Source organism: Prionailurus viverrinus, chromosome A2 (genome assembly GCF_022837055.1).
Source record: "Prionailurus viverrinus isolate Anna chromosome A2, UM_Priviv_1.0, whole genome shotgun sequence".
Classification (NCBI taxonomy): domain Eukaryota; kingdom Metazoa; phylum Chordata; class Mammalia; order Carnivora; family Felidae; genus Prionailurus; species Prionailurus viverrinus.
The window spans coordinates 102,381,903-102,404,728 of record NC_062562.1 but is presented as its reverse complement, the minus strand read 5'-3'; the positions used below and the strand labels follow the sequence as shown (position 1 = coordinate 102,404,728).

Sequence of the window (22,826 nt, the reverse complement as noted above, 5' to 3'; positions counted from 1 at the left end):
AAGGGGGTCGTGGAAGGGAGGGGTGGACCAAACACCCGAAGTGGGTAGGGGCAGGAAAAATTGAAAAGCAAGTAAATCCAGCGCCTGAAAGCAGCGAGCGCGCGGTCCGCAGGCAGGCGGGCAGGAGGGTAGGAGGATGAAGGGCTCCTTGCGCCTTGCGCTCCTCGGGTGCGTGTTCCCCGGCGGTGGAGACAGGAGGTGGCAGGGCTCACAGAGCCGCGTGCAAGCTGGTTCGGAGCCCAAACGTCTTTGGCAGCGAGACCTGCCCTAGTGTTTGATGGCCAGGCGGCTCGGACTTAAAGGCGGCGGCTGGTTCTTCGCCAGCCCTGGCAGGGCTCACACACGTACACACCAGCAGAGAGATGGAGAGAGAAAGAGAGAGAGAAAGCGAGCTAGAGAGACTGGGGCGGGGGGGGGGGGGGGGGCGGTGGCACGGGAAGAGGAAGGGGTAGGTAGAGCTGACCAGGATTAGGTGCTGGGTATCTTCACCCGTTCGGTGGAGTGGGGGTGGGGAAAAGGAATGCAATTTGCATACAGTAAAGCCGGGCTCAGTTTACCCATTCGAGCCCCCTGCACAAAGAGAGATACACGCGCATACAAGCACATCTTTGCCACTACTTTTTTATTTCGAGCCAAGGGACACAGTCAATCGCTAACTTCTAGAGTGGGAGCCTGCCCCGGTCTGTGAGGTCACCCGCCAGGCGCACTCTGTCCCCCAACCAGTGGCCTGCCCGCCGCCCCTCTCTGGTGTCCCACCATCCCGCCCCGAAATAGCCTCTCCGGGACTGTGGAGGCGAAGTGTACGTACCGCACAGGACTGGGGGCGAATTCGGCGAGCAGAGACCGCTCTGGGCAGGCTCCATGGAGGAGCTACTCGGGCCTGGCGTCTCCGGCGCCCCGGACATGCCCTCCCTGGCGCTTCATCTCCATGCTCAGGCGCGGACCGGTCCCGCTGCCTCGTTCAGCCTCGGCGGAGTCCGCTTCTCAGTGCCCGGGTGGCGCTCAGGCTTGGTTCCGTGGGAGCCTAGGCTCGGCACAGTTTGATTCACGGTGCAGGAAACTTAAGAGGCAAGAGAGGGAGGGGGAAGCAGAGGAGAAAAGAGAGGAAGAGAGAAAGGGAGGGAGTGAGAGAGGGAGGGAGAAGCGAATGTGCCGGACAGACTGGGACTGCCAGCGCAGGCTCTGGGACACACAGCCCGGGGCTCCTTGCCTTCCCAAGCTGCCGAAGGATGGTGGCAATGACTTAAGGGGAGGAGACTGGACTTGAACTCGAGAGAGGAACACTGGCCTTTCGGAAGAAAAGAGCCACACGGCTGGCGCAAACGGTCCGAGTTTCTGAGGGAGGGGTGAGGTGGCAAGACCTGAAGGCTCCCGGCACACCGAGTAGCCGCACGTCTACCGCGACACTGGGAAGCCAGGGAACCACTCCAGAGCCGAGTCGCAGGCCCCGTGCACGGTCCTGCCCGGCCACTGGGGGACGCTCTGGAGCGCGCTGGGGTTCGGGGCGCCGACGAAGCCGTTCTTTCTCCGTAGGTCTGCAGCTCGCGGCGCCTACCTTCCCGACACTGGCAATTACATTGGCGAGTGGGTCAACGATTCCTCAGAGACTAATTAATACCCTGAGTAAATAGATCCCGCTCCCAGGCTCTCGGAGGGCCGGACTCGCAGGGAGAAGTGGCTCCTACGGTGTCTCTGGTGGCCCCAGCGCCCAGTCCCCGGGGGGCGTGAGGAGAACTGCGACAGCCAGAGGAGTAACCGGGAGCGCGGTGGGGCGGTGCGTAGGGCAGGAACGGGAGCAGGCGGGTGCAGGGCCCCCCAGCCCGCCTCGGGCGCCGACGCTGGGCGCCACCGACCTGTGGCTGCGGGGCGCGATGCGGGGGCGCTGCGGACCGCCAGCCATTCAGCGCGCGACAGCTGAGAGGACTGGGCGACCTTGCGCGTTCGACTCCTCGCCGAGGGCTGGGCGAGTGAGAGGAGGAGTGGGGTGGAGGGGGGACTCCGGTGGATGCCTTGAGCCTTCGCCACCTCCCTCGTTCCTGACACCTCCTACCAACCAGCGTCTCCCACTCTCGGCCTCTTCTCTCTGACTTTCGCTGTCTTTCTCCCTTTCTCCCTTGCTGTCTCTCCTTTCGGTATCGTCTTTTTATCTCCTTTCTCTTTCTTGTGCTCTGTGCCTGTCCTTCGGCCGCATCTTTCTACCTTTCTCTGTCTCTTTCAGGATTTCTGACTCTCTCCATCTCTGTATTTCTCTGTCTTTACCTCACCCCGCCATTTCCTCTCAAACCTTGCCCTTTTCTTCTTCCCTTCACTCTCTCCAGCGCGCAACCCTCAGGCCAGCGTCGCCCACACCCGGGGTGAAATCCCAGGACCAGGCCCTTCTACTGCTGGCCAGGCCGCCAGCACCTCCTCACGGTGCCCAGACTCGGTCCACAAGTGTGAGCAAGGCAAAAAGCATTCTTCTTCCCCCCCACTTCCCTGGTTACCTCTCCCAGCCCTGCTTCACCAGAGGTTGACCTGGAATGATGCCCTCTGCACACTGAAGGCTCCATAATCATCCATCTGTAAGAGTTGGGCTGAAATTTATCTCAGGACCTCTAGTTGATGGCATCAAAATAGAATCGTGATTGTTTAATGAGTCTTGGGGAGTCCTTTCCTCCAGGGTGGCTATTGGACACCTCATGTTCCACCCTTTCCAGCTGGTTGGGGGCCAAGACACAATAGGTCCTGGAGGACTACAGGTTGAGCTCCCCTGGAGAAGCTGCTAACCACCCCCCCCACCCCACCCAGCCCCTAACACTGCCAATCAGCAGAACCACCCTTTTCTGCAGCAAAGGCAGAAAGAGCCCCATTGAGACCTTCCTCTGGAATCAGACGTCCAATTTAGATCCCCACTGGAGGACATACTGCCAGGCACTTTGAGGCCTACACTTTCCTTTCCAGCTAAAAATAGCTATTTAAAGAGCAAACTCTTCTAATCTCAAAAGTTGTACTCTGCAGCCGTGACCTCTTGGAATTCATTGGGGCATATGCAGAGTAAGGCAGTGAAGCACATTTTCTAAGTGGGACTCCGAAAACACACTTTGGAAAAAATGCACATTTATATATAGCATAGTTGCAATGTTATCTTGGCTGTCTTCATTTACCTGTTTTTTCATGTTCTTAAAAAGTTTAAAGAAGAAAAATAAACTTTAGGGCACCCATATCTGAGGCTGAAGCTTTGTCTGTCTCCACCCTCCAGGATTCAAGAGGCCACCCTAAAATTCATCCCCACTTGTACATAAGTTCCCAAGCTGGAGGTGGGACTGGAGTGAATGTCGTCTGCCTCTCCCTCGATGCCCAGGTACAGTGCTGTCAGAGCTGAACTTGGAATATGACCTCTGGGAAAAGTGATAAAGAATCAGGCCAGCTTTGGGATATACCTAGTTCTTTTTCAAACCTTACTTCAAAAACATTCGGCCTCTAGTGCCATTTAGCCTTCAAAATTACTGCTTATGAAATAGACGATCAAGGACCTTAAAATCTCTGTCTGAATGGGACTGATTATTTAAGAAAAGCACCACAGGCACCTAGTAATGGGAACTGGTCTGACACTTTGTTCTGTGACAGAGGGAGCCAAAGAGCTTTTTATGGTAATGACCTGAGACCTTCTGCCCAGACATTCAACTCTTACCGGATCCTATGAGACACTTGGCCTGAGATATGAAACAGCAGTGGATTGTCATTTTTTGTATCTTTGCTAGAATCTTCATTTCCTGTAGTACTCAATTATAAAAGGACACTAAGCCAAGTAAAACTTATTTTTTGTTTCTGCTAAACCTCTCCAATTTTAATGGCATAATATTGGGGGGATGGGGAGGCAATAGGAGACAAGGATGGCTCATTCACCCTCCTTCTCTCCTAATCATTTGCTTTAAAAAGAAGTAAAAACGATAAGGACATGATTTGCATACATTCTTCTGTTTAAAGGATTACCTTACTCTAAAATGCACTCTTAGAATACATCTACAATCAGCCCTAGATAGAACAAAAGTGTGATTATCCTTAAAGAGTATAGTATTTGTGCCAATTTTTTCAGATTTTACTCTGAAAAGTTTATGTTGAGAATCCTTTCAGAAATCACTCTCACAGTTTTGTGTGTAAGGCAATTTAATACACATATGAACTCAGCATGAATGATAACCATGGTAAAACCAAGTCCTCTGTCTTCTGCTTTTCCCCAAGTCTACTTGATTCAATCTGAAATGAATAGTATAAATAACATATATTCTTCTCCAAGAAATATATCTTTTAAAGTAATTAAAATGAGCTAACAGAAAAGAAGCAGTGATACTAAAAAATTTTTCCTGAAAATGAAAACCAGAAGAAATTAAAATTAGAATTCACCTGAGATACACGGATTATTCTGTTAACTAACTGTAATTTGTTGTTTTGATTGATTTGGTTTGGTTTACCTGTATGGCTCTTTTTCTGAGGGGGGAAAGAAAGGGCAGGAGTTGAAAGTTTGAATTATCTTGCAGCTGGGGAAAAGAAAGACATTAACTTTGAGTTCTACAAAACTCTGTCCTAAAATGAACCTGTCTTAAAATGCATAAATATCATCATCATTTACCCAAAATCCAAATAAAACCAGAAAACTGTTGTTATGAAGCACCCAGCTGTGGTCTTGCTTAAGCTTCAGGCCAAATTATATCGCTTTGTACATAGTAACTGCATTGTATCTATTTTTTTCCCTAACAGTGCCAAAACACTTACAAAGCATGCATTATCCTTCTGCCTTGACCTCAGTATAACCTGGTATTTGCATGTTGATGACCTTGGGGAAATGCCTGAAGATTCCTCTGGCCTCAATACCCTCTCCTATATAATAAAGAAGTAGGATTAGATGATGTGTAAAATATGTTTATTCTATTTTTGTATGATTAAAGAAATGTAAAGTCATCTCTGGTTTTAAAAACCTACTTCACAAATAACAACTGTATACAGCATTATGATTTTCAAAAATATTAACAATTTAAAAGAATATATTCTCTTCAGTGCATTGCAAAGATTTTAGGCAAGTGGGTTTGTGTGAGAGCTTTTTTGTGCATTTCTTCTGTACCCATTCTCATAATGTTTTTTCTAAGTCAAGGGTTGATGTTATTGTATTAATTACATCATTTTTTTCAAATAAATTATTCTGCATGTTTTTAATGTCATTGATTTATAACAATGTGCAATCAAAATGGCATCTCTATTAGACTTATCATTATTTGTTTAAAAGAACCAAAAACCATTTCTACTAACTTTTGTAGAATTTTAAAATATCACTCTGGACAACTAAGAAACTCCCTGGCCCTTCCACGCCCCAAGCTATTTTGCTAGTGGAAGGAAAGAAGTATCATTTACAAAGTGATTTGGTATTTGAATGTAGTAGAACTTGGTTAATAACTATGAGGCATGTGTGCTAAATTACCTTTACAAGAATGCTTTAATAACAAGATCACTGGACTAGAGAGAAAAAATAACCGTCAAGCTCTGAAATAAAAAAAAAAAAATTAAATAGAATCAAAAAGCTTTATGTGGAAGGCATTTTCTTTTTTAGAGGTAATTTATATGCTCAGTCTTTGTATCCATATTTCATTTATTCTGCTAGGTGAGAACAGAGGGTTCTCAAAGGTAGGGTAGTTTTAATTATACTCACAAACTTTAAAAAGAGAATGAATACAATAAGAGAAATTGAAGAAAGTCAGCATTAAAAAGGTAGTTGAATATAAAAGATGGGAAGATTGGGGTCATCGCCCAAAAATCATAACTAAAATTTTTAAAAATACTGTGAGTAAGCAAACCTTTGCATTATAATCTAGTTACAAAAATTCTTCATGGTAGCCCCTCCAGGGATTATTAATTGACAGTTCCCTAAAACAAAATCATTAAAGACAAAGAACTTGATAACCAATGTTCTGTTAACAACGTGAAACACAGTATATGCTTTCAGCCAGAAAGAACACTGGGGCTCTGAACCACACAGAGATGGAAGAAATTATGAGGACAAAGGCTGCAAGCCCTGTGGTTACCTGAACACTGAAACAAGTCTGCAAATGCATATTTCATTTCTATAATCTAAAGTACATGGCTATTTTGAAACACATGTCTTTCCAGCTTTTATCCTGATTGGGCAATATGAAAACAGAACTTAAAACAATATGACTTACACAGGCAGGGAGCAAAGCTGCTCCAACCAAGTATCATTGTGATAAGAATGTCTTGGATTAGACATCTTTTAAAAAAGGAGATATAACAGGGATGCAACGACCCCCTCAATTTCCCTTTTTACCATCAAATTAATGAAAACAGCTACACCAGAGTTTCACCATAATTAACTTCAAGGGTGATGCCATAAAAATCACATACTCTTACATTTTTCTGCTGCTTCTAGCTCTAATAATAAGATGCTTTTGATAAAACTCAAAGCAAAATGGTGTAACATCAAATTTTGTGTTTTAAACTGGGGGTGGGGTAGTTTCTCAAAGGTCTACAGCTTTCAATAGGATAATAATGACTACCCATTTAGGGAGTGCTAGGCACATGCCAGGAACCATGTCCTAGGTTTTATTTATGTTATCCCAATGTTTTCCTAGTGATTCTGTGAGCATCTATTTGCAATTTAGTTTTGAAAGGAAACTTGTTAGGTGAGATAAGAAGGTCTACTTCCTCACACTCCAGTTTTCCATCTCTTAAAATAAACCTGAGAGTCCCTGGACCATTCATTCTCTCCCTCCTTTTGTAATTCTCTTCTCTATTTCCGGTTCAGTATCTCCATTCTCTCTTCAGATCTTTCAGCTAATCCTCTAACCATTCTTTCTCAGATCATCTACATGCTCATCTGCATACACTAAACACTGGCACTTCTCAGGGCTCCATCAGTAACTCTTTCTGTTTTCACTTTGACCAGGCAATCCTATCTATTTCCACGGGTTTATTTACTACTCCCAGCCAATGACCAACTAGTTCATAAATCTAGCTCTCGTATTTTTCTTGACCCACCTATCTGGTTGTCTGTACGTCCACTTAGATGTCCCAGAGACCCTTAGAATTAATATGTCTAAAACTGAATACATTATATACCATTACATTACACACATATTCTGTTGGCTGGTGTGACAGATTCTGGAGTTCTCTACTTGTAATAGGATTAAGCCCATGTCCTTTGCTAAGTGACCTCACAGTGGAATGGGAGAGTCTTCCTCCCCATATATGCAAAATTTTTCTTTCTTTCTTTCTTTCTTTCTTTCTTTCTTTCTTTCTTTCTTTCTTTTCTTTCTTTCTTTCCTTCTTTCTTTTCTTTCTTATCTCTCTCCCTCTCTTTCTTTCCTTCTCCCTTCCTACTTCCCTTCCTTCCTTCCTTCCTTCCTTCCTTCCTCCTTCCTTCCTTCTTCTCCTTCCTTCCTAGGAAATCCTTCTTTAGGATTCTTTTCAATCCTAATCAGAGTCTCCAAGAGGTATAATATGTTTGCAACTTGTTCCTCTAGCCAACAGGAAAACAGCACACACCAGGTAGAAACTGAATCCCTCAGTGTGGGTCCTAAAATGAAAAACCACATGGAACAGACTGGAACCTGACCTGTGATCTGGACTACAGCCACCAAAGCTGACTTGTAGTCCCACAAATCCCAAAGTGAGCAATAAATGTTTATTATTTAACTATCAAAATATTGGTGTTATTTGTTTTGCAGCCAAAGTTGACTAATTAGTTGACACCATTAGTATACTGGAAAATAAAGGTATCAGATTCCCTTAAGCCTTCTTTTTTTCCTACACATCAAAAGTAAAATTACTAATACCTCTCAACTTTTCACCTAATTATATCTCCTCTCTTCTCTGTTCTGCTACTGACTGAGGCTCATATTGTCAGTCACCTTGTCTACAATAATGGTCTTCTAACTGACCTCCCTCTTTTCAGCATCTACCTCCATACATTTATCCTCCTCATGCCACCCAGATGACAGAAGTAAAACAAAAATGTGTGCATATCACACGCTTGTTTAAATCTCTTCAGGGCTTCCCACTGCTTACAGAAGCAAGTCAAATTCCTTAGTGAGGCACAGAACACTGCTTTGAGCTTGCCTCTGTCCACTCCTTCATCCTCCTCTCCTGCCTCCTGGCCCCCATTTGACTGCATACTTCACATCCATCAGTTATAAGATCCTTAGAGCTGCCAACATACAACTGTATGTCTCAACTTGGGGCCTCTGCACCTTTTTTCCTTTGCTTTGAATCCTCTAAACCCAACCTCTAGATGAACTTCTAATATTCCTATAAACCTCTGCTCAGAGATCACCTCCGATCCTCCCAACTTTTCTCAGAGATTTGTGCACTAAAACATATTACTAAATCAATTACATCATGCTGTTTATACATTTGTCTTTTCTACTGGATTATGTCATTCAGTTTTGTACTCCTTGCCTTACCTTAGACTGGATTAAGTTGAATGTTGAGCCACACTTAGAAAATACAGTGCCCAGAAAACAGCCTAGTGCACCTCTTGCAAGAAAGCATACCAGAGATTCTGGAATAACAAGTCTTCCTCTGTGAAGTACGCAAACAGTGCATAATTGGAGAAGGTTTTGAGGCAAAGCTCAGTGCAGTAAAATGAGCAAAAGGAAGACCAGTGTGGGAGGCTTAGGCCAGAAGACGTAAGATGCTTCACCCAAAGCACACTCAGAAACTCTTCTCAGAATCAGGGGTGGAATGAATAACCTAGCCTGAATGCATTACTCAGGGACTGATTTATTAACTGCCCTCACTTCCAGAGCCAACTGAGCCTTGGTACCAAAAAGTCCCCAGATGTCCCTAAATTCTAGCTTCATCCTGCACAGGTATACCCCAAATCCTATCTCACATTTCTGTTGTTTCACCTCTTATTACTATCTTACCCCAAAATTTATTCTGATCAGAAACAAAGGAAAGAAGGTGCAGAGGCCCCAAGTTGAGACATACAGTTGTGTGTTGGCAGCTCTAAGGATCTTACAACTGATGGATGTGAAATATGCAGTCAAGCGGGGGCCAGGAGGCAGGAGAGGAGGATGAAGGAGTGGACAGAGGCCTTATCCACTCTGTTTTGGGGACCAGGTGAAAGAGGGCAGGGATGGAGAGAGGAGGGTTCAAGAAAAGAACATAAACACCATCATCATAATACTACCAATTCTGGACCTGGTAAATGGGGTTAACCCATAGAAAAACAGGACACTAGGCCTTATGGTCTGGGCTTCTGAATGAATCTTTTTGGCAGAAAGTAGAACTGGGAGACCTTTGGTCAAGGAAAAAGTCTAGCACTTTTTCCTGTCACAGTTAATCTCCTGACAGGATAGACACCAATGGTTCTTCATTCATGATCTCTGAGACCTCACTAAACACCCTTGAATTGTGTCTCCCTCCCTCCATTAATAGGACCCTAAGGTAACCTGTAGCCTACATAGCACTGGAATCAATGGCCTTTCTCAATTTTCATGTCATCAATTTTCTGCAGAACCATCTTTTCTGAGTTTTTGTCCTGTCTTTGGCAGTTCCTTCTTGTTTCCGGTGCTGGCTATTCCCACCAACTTTCCCCAGGCTGTCAGTATTCTCTTTCAGGTCCTCCCCTTTGACCTAAACTGCACTCCAATATCTTCAGCTACCAGAGGGCATCTTCATTCAAATGTCTGACACACAATGTTCAAGAATGAACTCACTGATACTCCCAACACCCCCGCCCCCCCCAACAGAGACACATGTCCCTAGTCACAGCTAACCTATCAGTGGCACCCGCATTTTCTCTGCACACTGAAAAGAATTAGCTCTCATCATTTTGTACGTATCTCACAGACCAGTTGGGCACATCGCCTTGTCAGGTCACCCTTCAGAGTATCCATGTTGTCCGCCCGCTTGCCACTGTAGACCGTGTCTCTATCATCGCATATCTGGCCAGCTACTTTCCAGTTGGTTTCCCTGGCTGTAGTCTTCCCCAGCTAACCTCTTTACTGTGAGTACCATAATGGTGTGCACCATGTCTTATTCACCTGTGTACTTCCAGCTCATAGTAGATACTCAATAAATATTTGCCTGCCACATGGATCAATTCCTTATACTACCTCCAGATTATTTCATAAATAATGTATTTGCCCTATTACATTGTGCACACACACCCCTTCTTTTATCTTTCCACATCCATTAACAGGGCTATTTTTGCATATTTTTTTCCAAGAAACTATTTCTTCAAGAGAGCCCTCACTCAGAAACGTGACAAGCAAAACAGAAACATAAAGCTTCTCTGGTTAAATAGGATGTAGAACACTGGAACCATACCTATAGCCTTTTCTATGCCACCTTTCTTCCTCTGCCCCATCCCCAACCATTCCTTGAGCTACTATCTATCTAGGGTACCCTAAGACAGTAGTTTCCAAACCTTAGTTTGCTTAGTTTTCACCCAGACGGTTTACTAAAATAAAATGCACATCACCGGGTCCCCACTTTCTATTACAATTTATTAGCCTAAGCTTTGATGTTGAAAAGGAAGCATTTTAATAAGCATCCAGGTGATTCTGATAAACACTGTCAGAAGAATGCACTTTGAGAAACCTTACCTTAGAAAGTGGTGGATTGGAATGTAAAAACCCTATCTCACAGAATGACATCTGAACCACTTGTGGTAGCAATTAAGGTCAAAGCCTCATGAGGAGATGACAATTCAGTAAAGAGTGAAAGAGGTAACAGAATGAACCATATGGCTATTTGGAGTAAAAACTATCCAGGCAGAAGGAATGACAAGTGAAAAAAGCAGAGACAGGAGTACACCTCATGTATTAGGAACAATAAGAACACCAGTGTGCCTGAGGAAAAGAGAGCAGGAAGAGACAGCAAGGAGATAAGGTCAGAGGTGGCAGACAAGTAGCATCTGAAGGGCATTGGAAGGACTTGGCTTCTTAAGCACCTACAGGATGCCCTTACACTGAGCAAAAGAGTGACATATCTGACTCACCTTTTAACAGCATTATTCTGCTACCACACCAAAAGCAGCCTGAAGTGGGAAAAGAATAGTTAGGAATTAGTGGAATAATCCAAGCAAGAGGCAGTGATGGTTTGGTGACATGGGTTGTGAAAGAAGTGATGAGGTGTGAACCAATTCTGGATGTGTTTTGAAGGGAGATGACATAACTTGCTGATAGAGTCAATGTAGAATGTGAGAGACACTGCTCTCTCCAAGGTTTTTGCCCTGAGTACCCAGATTAATATTAGGAAGACTGTGAAAGAAGAAGATAGGCAGAGGGAGAGGAGAAATCAAAAGCTGAGTCTGAGACGTGTTAATGTGCTAAGTTTGAGATGTATACTAGATATCCATGTAATACATTAATCTTAGGAGTCAGGAATTCAGAAGAAATGTTTGGGATGAAAATATAAAATTGGATATTACTTAGATATTAGCAGCACATAAAAGATATGTGAATACATGGGATTGTCAAGAGAATCAGTGTAGATGAAGAAAAGAGGCCTTAAGCACTTCATTGTTAAGAGGTCAGGAGTGGGGTGGAGCCAGAAAACCAGACTGAGAAGTACTCACCATTGTAGGAGGGAGCCAACAAGAAGGAGAAGGCAACCCAATTCACTTTGTTATGTCAGGTAAGATTGGAAATGCCAACTGAATTTAGAAATAAGGAAGTCTTTGGTGACCTTAACAAGTGGAGTTTCAGTGGGCGGATATGGGGGAAGCTGAATAGAGCAGATTCAAGAAAGAAATGCACAAAACAAGAGTGTGTACACAGTACAGACCCATCTTTCAGGATGTTCTTTCATCTCTTTTAATTTCCTTCTACCTGAGTCTCTATATCATCCATGAGTACCAGCTTACTCATGTTGGCATTTTATCATATTTTGCCCTCAATGATACTTATTATTTTTAAATCGTCTTCCTAACGACTTTGAAAGGTCTTAATAGAGAGAATCAACATCTCCTTTTCCATCTGCAAAACTCCGTCAGTGCTTTTATACAATTCTGCGCCTATAGTATTTGAAAATACATGATGGATTAATATTTACCCATTCGCTACCCCTTTTTCTAGCTCTTCTGCCTGATTATAATTTCAATTATATGTCAAATTTCTACTCTCACTTTAAACTTTAAGAATCTTCAAGAAATGGTCCTACCCAAAATGTATCTTTTAGTATTTTCTCATATATCCTTCTGCTTTAGTTAAGACAGTTTATTGACCATTTCCTGAAAAGAGGGTATTTATTATTTTTACCTGTCATTTTAATTGTAGTAATCCTTGTCTGGAAATTCCTCGGGTAATCCAAGGGCTTTTCTCCTCTCAGAAACTAACCAAGGAAGAATCCTAATCTCAACTTTTGGTGCTCTTTTTTTAATGTGTAGTTACTCTAGATTTTAGGCTTATCACATATACCTCAACATCATGGCCTCTCTTACATGATCTATTAGATTCAAAAACTGTACTTTTATATACACTCCATGTTTAAAAAAAAACTATCTTAGACCAAGCTTAGCATTTTTAGTTTTCTGTTTATTCTAACCATCAAATAACACTTTTAGAACCAATGAAAAATCAGATGAGAAACAATATCACCATGCATGAGGATATTTAATGAAAGATGACTATATGATAGAATGAATAAATAAATGATGAAGGGATGAAGGCATAGATGAAAAGGACTTTATACTACAGTTGTTTCATTCATCAGACATTATCATCTTTGATTCTCTCAAGAGCCATAGGATGTGGGTAGGATACTTTTTATAAGACCATGATAAAATATTCTTAAAGAGGTTGACCTGTCCAAGTTTATGCCAGAATGCTGGAATCTAAATCTCTGACTCTAGAATCTAGCCCTTTCCTGTTTCCTTCAAAGTTGCTTGCTGGTAAAAATACAGACCCACTCAAAACCTAATGCAAAGCTGTTTTGCAATCTCTTCACTCAGAATTGATGAGGTTTTGCTGAATTTGTTTTTCAGTGAAATTGTAGTTCTTTAATTCTCTTCTTTTCCTCTTTAATAACATATGAACTACTAGTGTCACAATTGGCTTGATCATTTAACTTAAAATATCAGCAAAACAAAGTGCATCATTCTTAAACAACTCTCTTTGATTTTGATTCCTTCACATCTCTAAGGACTCATCAAATACCACTAACTCCAACAGTAATGGTTTACAAGTTTGAGTTTCTGAAAATCAAGATACAAATATTCTCTGGGAATATAGTTCCTCTTTGGACTGGACTTCTTTCTACCACAAGACCTTCCTCTCAGATTTATGATCTTGAGAAAACAAAACAAAGAATAGTTTATTAAGCAAGTGCTTTCTGAGTCTATATGAACTCCATACCTCAGATATTTTATAAAGATGTTCTGTTTACTTCCTCAATATGGAAAATCTTGTGAATTTCGAAAGCTTTCTTAACCCTCATGGTCACTGGGGCACCATGAGGGATCTGAGTGAATAATTTAGTAACAGGTATCCCAACATGATAGAATCTTTCAAAGTTAACAACAAAAATCTGGCAATCCTATTTGCTTTACTTTTGGTCATGGGCTCTAAGAAAAAAATTAAGAAAGCAAAGTTATATGGCAACACATGATAGTATAAAAGAAATATATTCTCGGGGCGCCTGGGTGGCGCAGTTGGTTAAGCGTCCGACTTCAGCCAGGTCACGATCTCGCGGTCCGTGAGTTCGAGCCCCGCATCAGGCTCTGGGCTGATGGCTCGGAGCCTGGAGCCTGTTTCCAATTCTGTGTCTCCCTCTCTCTCTGCCCCTCCCCCGTTCATGCTCTCTCTCTCTCTGTCTTAAAAATAAATAAACGTTGAAAAAAAATTAAAAAAAAAAAAGAAAGAAATATATTCTCCAATAAGAAGAACCAACTTGTAGGGCACCTGGATGGCTCAGTCAGTTAAGCATCTAGCTTCAGCACAGGTCATGATCTCCTGTTTTGAGGGTAGTAGCCCTGCATCAGGCTCTGTGCTGAAGCCTGTTTCAGTTTCTGTGTCTCCCTCTCTTGTCCATACCCTGCTTGTGATCTCTCTCTCTCAAAAATAAATAAACAGTAAAAAATAAAAACAAAAAAGTTTTAAAGAAGAACCAACTAGTTAAGGGAGTCCAGTAGTTCATTCAGCACATCAATTACCCACCCAGGATGCCCTCAGGCTGTAGCTTACAACCTAAATCATCTGTCCCAAAATTTGAGGTTATGTTGAGATATCTGGAGGATTTGTGTATAAAACCAAAGTGCTTTAATATTTAAAATTATCTTTGATAAATATGAAATTGCGATGTTAAATTTAACTGTATATTACTTATTACTTCTTTCATTTTATCTAACACTAAATGCCTTTCAGTTGTTTTCATGGCAAATTGTGAATATGCAATGTAAACATTTTGGATTTTAGCTTCTATAATTCAAAGTAAGATGAACTAGGGGCACCTGAGTGGCTCACTTGGTTTAGCTTTAGACTCTTGATTTTGGCTCAGGTCATGATCATGACCATGAGGTCATGAGACTAAACCCCAAGTTGGGCTCTGTGCTGTCCATGGAGCCTGCTGAAGATTCTTTCTCTGCCTCTGCCCCTTCCCCCACTACTTGAGCACACGCTTTCTCTAAAAAAAAAAAAAAAGAAAAGAAAAGAAAAGATGAATTATATTAGACACATGTTAATTTTATGAAAAATGATCTTTCAATTAACTAAGATGCTATTTATCTTTAGATTATGTATTTTTATATTTTAAATCTCAAGTTCACTACTTTTAACTTGTGTCTTAAGGTTTTAGAATTAATGAGATAGAACCTTTCCAGATATTGTGGAGGAATCTGGCAAATAAGCTGATTGAAAAACTAGGTATATGCTTTCTTTTATCATTTTCAAAAAGAGAATAGAAATGTAATGTTAATTAACCCTGCATACTATTTTTCTCTTTTGTCAAATCTTAACTGACTGCCAGAATGTGGATACCTTTCAATGAAAATGGACAAAATAACCCTCAGTGGAATGATTATAAAGTGGATTTTCCTGTTGAAGAGTGAAGATGAAACATGAAAAAGATCAGCTTATGCAGCAGACATTTTTCATTCTTTTTTACAACGTGAGCAAATGGAGGGTGAAGGAACAGCCTTCACCTTTCATCATGTGCTCTGCTATGCTCCAAGATTTACAGTGACCCTCTAAATTAAAAAAAAAAAAAAAAGCACAAAATAAGAAAACTGTCAGTCACTGGAGAGGTGACTATCAAGTCATTTTCGTGTGGATTACAAAGAGTTTATGACTGTTAACCAAACTAAGACCATTACTTTGAGGCTAAACAAAATTTGAAAATGGGAGCAACCGAAACAAAGGGATGTTGTTTTTCCAGTGTAATTTATTTTGGAAAGTTCTTGCCCAGTGAGCACTGCAAAAACTCTATTTCACTCATGACAAAATTGCACTTAGGTTTTTAGTGAGTGAAGCCATAGTCAGAAGAGAAAGAAATCTGATCATTTGCATCACTGTTAATGTAAAATTTCACTCTTCTTGATTCTGACAATGGTGTGATTTGTAAAGGACTCTAATTGTGGTCAATTATGACAGTCCTCCAGCGCCACCTAGCGTTTTCCATGCATTTCTGTTGTCCAGCTCACCTCTTCAACCAAACTAACAATTTCTTACAAAAGTAGACCTAAATCCTAAATAAAAGGAACAGGAACTTCATAGCTTGATTTTGAAATCTTAAAGCCAATATATTTCCTATTATCTTCTCTTAATACTTAATAAATTTCTGAAAGCTCTTATTTTTGTTTAACTCAAAGTCTTTTTTATCTTTGTAGTTCAATCCCTTTGATAAAGTCTTAATTAACCATTGCTTCCTGGCAAACTGACACAATTGTAAGGTTGACCCTGTATTCTGATAAAAGTGAAGATACTTTACAGTTGATTCAGTTGAGTATTTTAGAGCGAAAGACCTATACATATACGTGCTGGGTTTACAGAAACAGCCAAGGAAACATGGAAACAAAGGGTGACCATTGAATACCCAATGTTTGTGAACTGACTTGGTTGAGCACACTCTCCAGTTCTTGTTATTAGAAGTAATGGTCACAAAAGAAGGTTAAGGTGGGTGACACCTACTCCCCCAAAACCTCATTACCAAATGATAATGAAAGCATGTCTCATCAAATTATTCCACACTTATAGATATGTATGAAATATTCAATAGCTAGCACACACAAAACTTTCCATACAGTCTATTCTATAAGTTTAACAAAGTCTTGGTTCCCTTCTTTTTAGTGCTGACAAAACTACCTTATATGATAGATTCACTCAAGGCAAATGTGGCAACATTCTTAAGGCAGAATCTTGTTATATTACAATCAACATCAGGCAACCAGAAACCGTTCCAAACCAATGGCATGACACAAGGCCACTTACATGTAGAGCCTTATGTACCATCCTTATAGATGAAAGCCATAGGTCTCTAATTTTATTCCATGGTAATTACTGCAAATAATGTCACGCAGAGAAAAGCTTGTGTTAAAAAATTATCTACTCCAAGTGTCAAATATGTTAGGTATGTCACAGAATAGCACCAACTAAGAAAAAAAAAATCCCCTTGTTCTTGAACATGCATAGACATGAGATAGTCTCTATATGTGCCTCAAGGAAATATTCTATTACTCTTGTTCTGGTTTTCGCTTCCTCAAATCTCCTTATCAAAGTAATCCAACAATGAGAAAAACATCTTTGCTTCTAGATAAGAAGTGCTAGGATTGGGTCAGATAAAAAGCATTGTCTAAGGAAATAGAATTACAATCTGGATCTTTTTAATCCAGATACACACCAGGGTAATAAACTAGTTTGATCTGCTCATGGAAAAGCCAAACACTGATGTGCAACTCCAGTCAGGTAATAAAGGAGGAAGGAGAAAGTTCATCATTTAGGCCTGATGGGCTTTTTTTTTTTTCCCATTTCTAGCCAAGTCCATGAATGGAGAAGAATCTAGATTTCCTATAAAACAACTTCAATTTCTTCATTTACAAAATACAAATGGGAGTAGAAATGTAACAAAGGCATTTGATGCTCAGAAGAAGCTGTAACATCACTTTGTACTCAATTAAAAAAAAAATTTCAACAGACATTTGTTTTTACTTTTGTACCAAAGAAATTGAACAATATTTTATAAAATTAAATTTCTGTTTTGAAAAATAATAAACATCTCATTTTATTTCAATACAGTAGGAGATACATCCAGGCTCAAATAGTCCTGTAGGTGACTTGCTCTGTGTGACGTAAGGGATGCCCTAAGGTTCACATGTGCCTAAGTATCTCCCCACTTGCTCAGGGAAGTGCCATCTTCCTTTATTGCTGAAGCTCAAACTCTCACCTTTCACATCAGTGCTCTGACATAGACAACCCCAAAGGAATCGGTTCTTAGCATTAAATCCTAGAGTCAGAGGTTGTAAACACCCTAAAAAATATATGTAAAATGTTGTGTACTTGCATATATGACCCCTTTTCCTGGAAAACGTGTTTCACAGTTTTAATTAGCTAATCAAGAGTGTCTCTGCTCTGACTTAAAGAGCTAATGAGCACTGCCCACAGGATTCAACCAGCCCCTGCAATTATCTTATTATTACAGATTTATCTATTAGAATTACCCAACCTCCTGACACGATGTAGAAAGTTCATGGGGAATTTAGATCTTTTGCAGGTATATGCTGCCTTGCATGACCCAGAGTTAAAGTATCAGATTCTGTGATTAAAACCCATGTTTGACAGGCCTGGACTCTGGAGTGAGGAAGATCTGAGACTGCAGTATCTGCTTTGTCATTCACTCCTTGTGTGACTGGTTTGAGCCACCATTACTTGTGGCCTGCATTGCCGCAGTAAGCCCACTCAGTGTTTCTGCTGTTGCCCTTCCCCAGTTTGTCCTCAATGCAGCCACCAGAGCATCACTGCAGGGGACCCATCAGCTCACTCCCCAATCTTCTCAGGACTTCTCACATCAGGCAGCAGGAAAGCTGGAGAAGTAAAATGGCCTCCAAGGCATGCAGACCACACACCACTTTATCTCAGACCCTCTTCTCTCAGACCTCATCTCCTCCCACTCTCCTCCCTTCGTTTCTCTTCTCAAACCTAGGGACACTCTCCTGAGAATGTTTTTGCAATTCCCAGTACTCCCCAGATGCCTTCAGGTCTCTACTCCCAGGTCACCACTTCACAGAGTCCCCGTCTCCATCACATACACCAACACATCTCACTGCAGCACACCCTTTCTCCCTTTATTGCTTCATTGTTCTCCACTGCATCCATCACGACCTGACAAAGAACTCTTTACTGGGGGCAGTTGGGTGGCTCGGTCGGTCAAGCGTCTAACTTCAGCTCAGATCATGATCTCAGGGTTTGTGAGTTTGAGCCCCGTGTTGGGCTCTGGGCTGACAGCTCAGAGCCTGGAGCCTGCTTCAGATTCTGTGTCTCCCTCTCTCTCTACCCTCCGCTGCTCACACTCTGTCTCTCTCACTCTCAAAAATGAATAAATGTTTAAAAAAAAAAAAAAACTTTTTTTAAAAAAAGAACGCTTTACTTTTTTTTAATCTCCTTCAATGCCTAACCACCATTCCACACATCCTCGAATTTCTAGAACATGGATGAGTTAACTTTTTTTAAAAGGCCAAATAGTAAATATTTTTGGCTTTGTGGGCCATATGGTAAATATTTTTGGTTTTGAGGTCCATCTGGGTCTCTGTCAGAACTTCTAAACTCTACTATTAAGGGGAAAGGAGTCATTGATGATATGTAAACAAATGGGTGTGTCTGTGTCCCAATAGAACTTTATTTACAAAAACAGGTGACAAGTGCTGAGTTTGGCTCATGGGTGATAGTTGGTTAACTTCTGCTCTAGAATAATAAACTTCATTAGGCAAGGATGCAATCTGCCTTATTCACTATTTTAGCTCCATCTCTTTGAGGAAGGCCTAATACAAAGTAGTTCCTTAAACAATTGCAGAATGAATTAATGTCCTTGACCATTGTACCAGTTTCTCACTAGTAACATAAGGTAATAATATCAACTGTGGGTTGTTTTTTTTTTTACAAAACAGGTAATGAAAGTATGTCACACAATGAGCAGAATAGGTAAATAGTAGTTGTTAAAATTATTCTGAATTCCATACCCCAGGAAGAATATGGAAAAACTGAAAGACAAACAGGATTTAAAGAGAAACCAAAACTATGTAGTTGAAGAAATACTGAAGGGAAAGAGGGTGTTTTGTCTGGAGGAAGCCCAGGGGAGGCATGGTCATAGCTTTCTTAAATTTGAAAATTATTTTGAGCAAGAGATTTTTCTATATACTTTGTGGCACCAAAACGGGTAGACCTAGGATCACTGGGTAAACATTGCGTGGAAATAGATGTCCGCTTATTGCTGGGATGCACTTTTCAGTCGACCCTGCAAAGAAGAGGCCACATTCATTTTCTTCACCGATGCACCTTAATGCCCTAGCATGGGCCTTAACTGAATGAATGAATCAGAATGAAGAGTGAACAATCTAATCTTCAGAGCTGACCAAAGCTAGAACAAGCTTCCTCAATTCGTGCATTGGAAGGTTCAAAAAGGAACTTTCTGACCTCTTGCTAGGGTGCAGCAAAGATACATTGCTACAGTACATTTGTCATAGGAATACACTGATGTTAGTTCTTTAGTTGTGGCATGCTGATTTTTCACTATAAAAGACATTCAGGGTTATTATAAAAACCTGGGAAAACTTATTTACACAGGCATATTGTATGTACAGCTTGGTATACTATTTTCCTCTTAAATAACATTTCTATACCTAATGAATACTTTGTAAATATAATTTTAATGACTGCTTAATGTTCCATTAAGTCAAAAGATGATTATCAGCTTAACTATGTCTCTGTTGTTGGAAGTGTAGACTGTTTTATACTCCTTAACAACATAAAAGATGCTGAAATTCATTTCATATCTCCAAGAGATAGAATTACTGTGCCAAGGTATTTAAAGTTTTCAATGAATTTTGCCAAATTACTATCATAGGAAATTGTACTCATTTAATTCTAATATTATCAGAGTGGCTTCACTGCCACATTTTAATATTACTGTTTCAGAGCAATCTCTATTCTACAAATGGCCATTATGAGCCTTGTTCTTATCATGACCAACTACAATTTAATTTACTCAACCCCCTACTTCCAGGTATCAAGTGATTCCAAAAAGAGTTAAGCTTCCTGGTAGGATTCTGATTAAACATTGAAAAAGTGTGTGTGTCACTTGATATTATAAAGTATTGTTTTTATCAATTAATCTTCTGAGAGAATATGCTTCCGTCCTTAAGGCTTAATCTTGTTTTGCTTACCATCCTTAATTAAGTAAGAACTCTTGGTAATAACAGTTAAATGAATCAACTTTTTTTTAAGTGACATAGCATTTATTCAACTTCATTTTTATTATATATATATATATATATATATATATATATAAAATTTATTGTCAAATTGGTTTTCATACAACACCGCGTGCTCATCCCAACAGGTGCCCTCCTCAATGCCCATCACCCACTTTCCCTTCTCCCCCACCCCCCATCAACCCTCAGTTTGTTCTCGGTATTTAAGAGTCTCTTATGGTTTGCCTCCTTCCCTCTCTGTAACTTTTTTTCCCCCTTCCCCTCCCCCCCTGGTCTTCTGTTAAGTTTCTCAGGATCCACATATGAGTGAAAACATATGGTATCTGTCTTTCTCTGCCTGACTTATTTCACTTAGCATAATACTCTCAGGTTCCATCCATGTTGCTACAAATGGCCAGATTTCATTCTTTCTCATTGCCAAGTAGTATTCCATTGCATATATAAACCACATCTTCTTTATCCATTCGTCAGTTGTAAATCAACTTTCTTTAATATCTGCAGTTGCCAGACTACCATGCTCTGATCCTGGCCCCAAGCTTATTGTGGGGAGTCCCAGAATCAATATGTGAACCAAGAGTTACTTACATATTTAATACATATTATGTATCATAGAAACACAATTGATTATTTTTCCACTGTATGTATATATTGTGGTGAAAAATACAAATTTATTTCAGTGTTGCTAAATTCATAATAGCTTTTGTCTTCAAGTGTTTTCTCAGAACATCCTAAAAATACAACTGCTATTATGAAGATTTTAGAGATGAGGGGACATTAAAAATGTTCCTTTGTACTCAAAAATGTTGAAAATTACTTAAATAGGTGTACACACATAAATTTGGTGGTGTTAGGCAAGGCATTCACTTACTGGACACATTAATCCAAATCTAGTTAGGATGATCCCTGTTTAGCCAGTGTTCTGCACTGGGTAAAAAATTAATTATCTTACTCCTTTCTCAGAAGTTTAAGCACTGTCTGCTTTCAAGAAACAGGTGGCAATGGTACCCACCTTCAAGGCTGAAAGTTTCCTTATTAAGCCCAGATTATTCAGGGTGAAAGCCAAGCACAGCCAAAATTTTCCCTCAATTATTTTATGTGTGTACTCAGTCTCAGCTACTCATCTCAGACATTTCCCACAGTGTAGATCAGGGGCATGTGTGGTCAGCACAGAGTCAAGAGAAATTACAGGGAAGCTGAGCTATCATCAGCTGATGGGGTGGTTTTTTTGAATTCCTCTGCTTCCATTTACATATCTTCAAAGCCTGAGTGACCATGCTAAGGCAAACACCAGGCAAGAAAAAGAAGGCTGATTTTCATAAAGAGGAATGGAAGTACTGTTACTCAACTCTGCAGTAAGACCACGAAACCTTACAGCTCGTTTTATAGGGAAGAGCAGCGAAGCAGGAAATTGCTAATGCAATGTATTTGGAAGAGAGGAAACATTAAGATCCCAGGCAAAGATGCAGAGATTTTAATACCTACCTAAAGCCCCTACAACACAGGCTGAAAAGTTCAGAGTAAGCATTCAAGAAGTGAAATGCCACTTAATTAATTACAGAGTTGAGCTCGATTAGCTTTAAGGAATCTTATGAACAAGCGAATGGGGTTAACACATAGCATTTAGTTAGCAGGCTTCATTTTTCTTCACAGCTGTGATCTGCCGTTGTTCTTATTTCTAATAAAGCATGATAGCTATCACATATAACATACGTTGTAAGCATGTAGTCTTTGCTTTGACATCTTATAGAACTTATTTCTCAGGTATTTAGGCTGCACTATACACGTGACATCTTTAAGCCTTATAATAATGTTTAACACATAAGAATTTCCAGAGCATATGTGGATATAGGTAGCTTTAAGGAAATCTTTCTTCAAAGTTATTTGCTCAGCTAACTGGAAGAAACTGAGAAAGAAAATACATAACATTAGTATTGGTTTATCAGCCAAAGAATAAAATAAATACCTATGATTCTGTTGTGATATAAACAAATGATGAAATAAGTAAATTAATGGAAAAGGATGAATTTTCCTTATATAGTTACTTGGATAGGAGTGAAGCCAAGAAGGAATGAGTGAACTAGAAACTCACCATTAGAATGCCACAGTAATAAGTGCCATGGAGAAGACCCACCGATGCATGCTAAAATTAGTGGGCAAACTTTAATAAGAAACAGGACCATTGAATAGCCTCAAAGAATCTCTCCCAAAATATGTATTAATTACTGTGGTGGTTTTAACATGTATCCACATGCTTTGATACTCCTCCCTCCAGGAGGTGGAGCTTAATTTCTCTCCACTTGAGTGCGGGCTGTACTTAGTGACGCCATCAAATAGAAAATGGAAAGGGAAAAATAGTAACTTTTCTGTGGAAAACTGGCATACAGTACATATCCTAGCAATCAAGGTTAACATCAGC

The 22,826-nt window shown here is 40.6% G+C and overlaps 1 protein-coding gene across 3 annotated transcripts in view; it reads right to left on the bottom strand.

Annotated features, from left to right (window-relative positions):
• The window catches only part of NXPH1 (neurexophilin 1), a 402,419-nt gene that overhangs the window by 297,858 nt on the left and 81,735 nt on the right, over window positions 1–22,826 (bottom strand). Inside the window, exons 4-5 of one of the 3 annotated variants that reach the window (XM_047843248.1) lie at window positions 10,994–11,032; window positions 809–1,060 (exon numbers count right to left, since the gene is read on the bottom strand). The exons of 1 other annotated variant lie outside the window; for it this stretch is intronic. The gene's annotated coding sequence lies outside the window, so the exon portion shown is untranslated. The remainder of the gene's footprint in view (window positions 1–808; window positions 1,061–10,993; window positions 11,033–22,826) is intronic. One more of the 3 variants, XM_047843245.1, reaches the window with a different exon arrangement.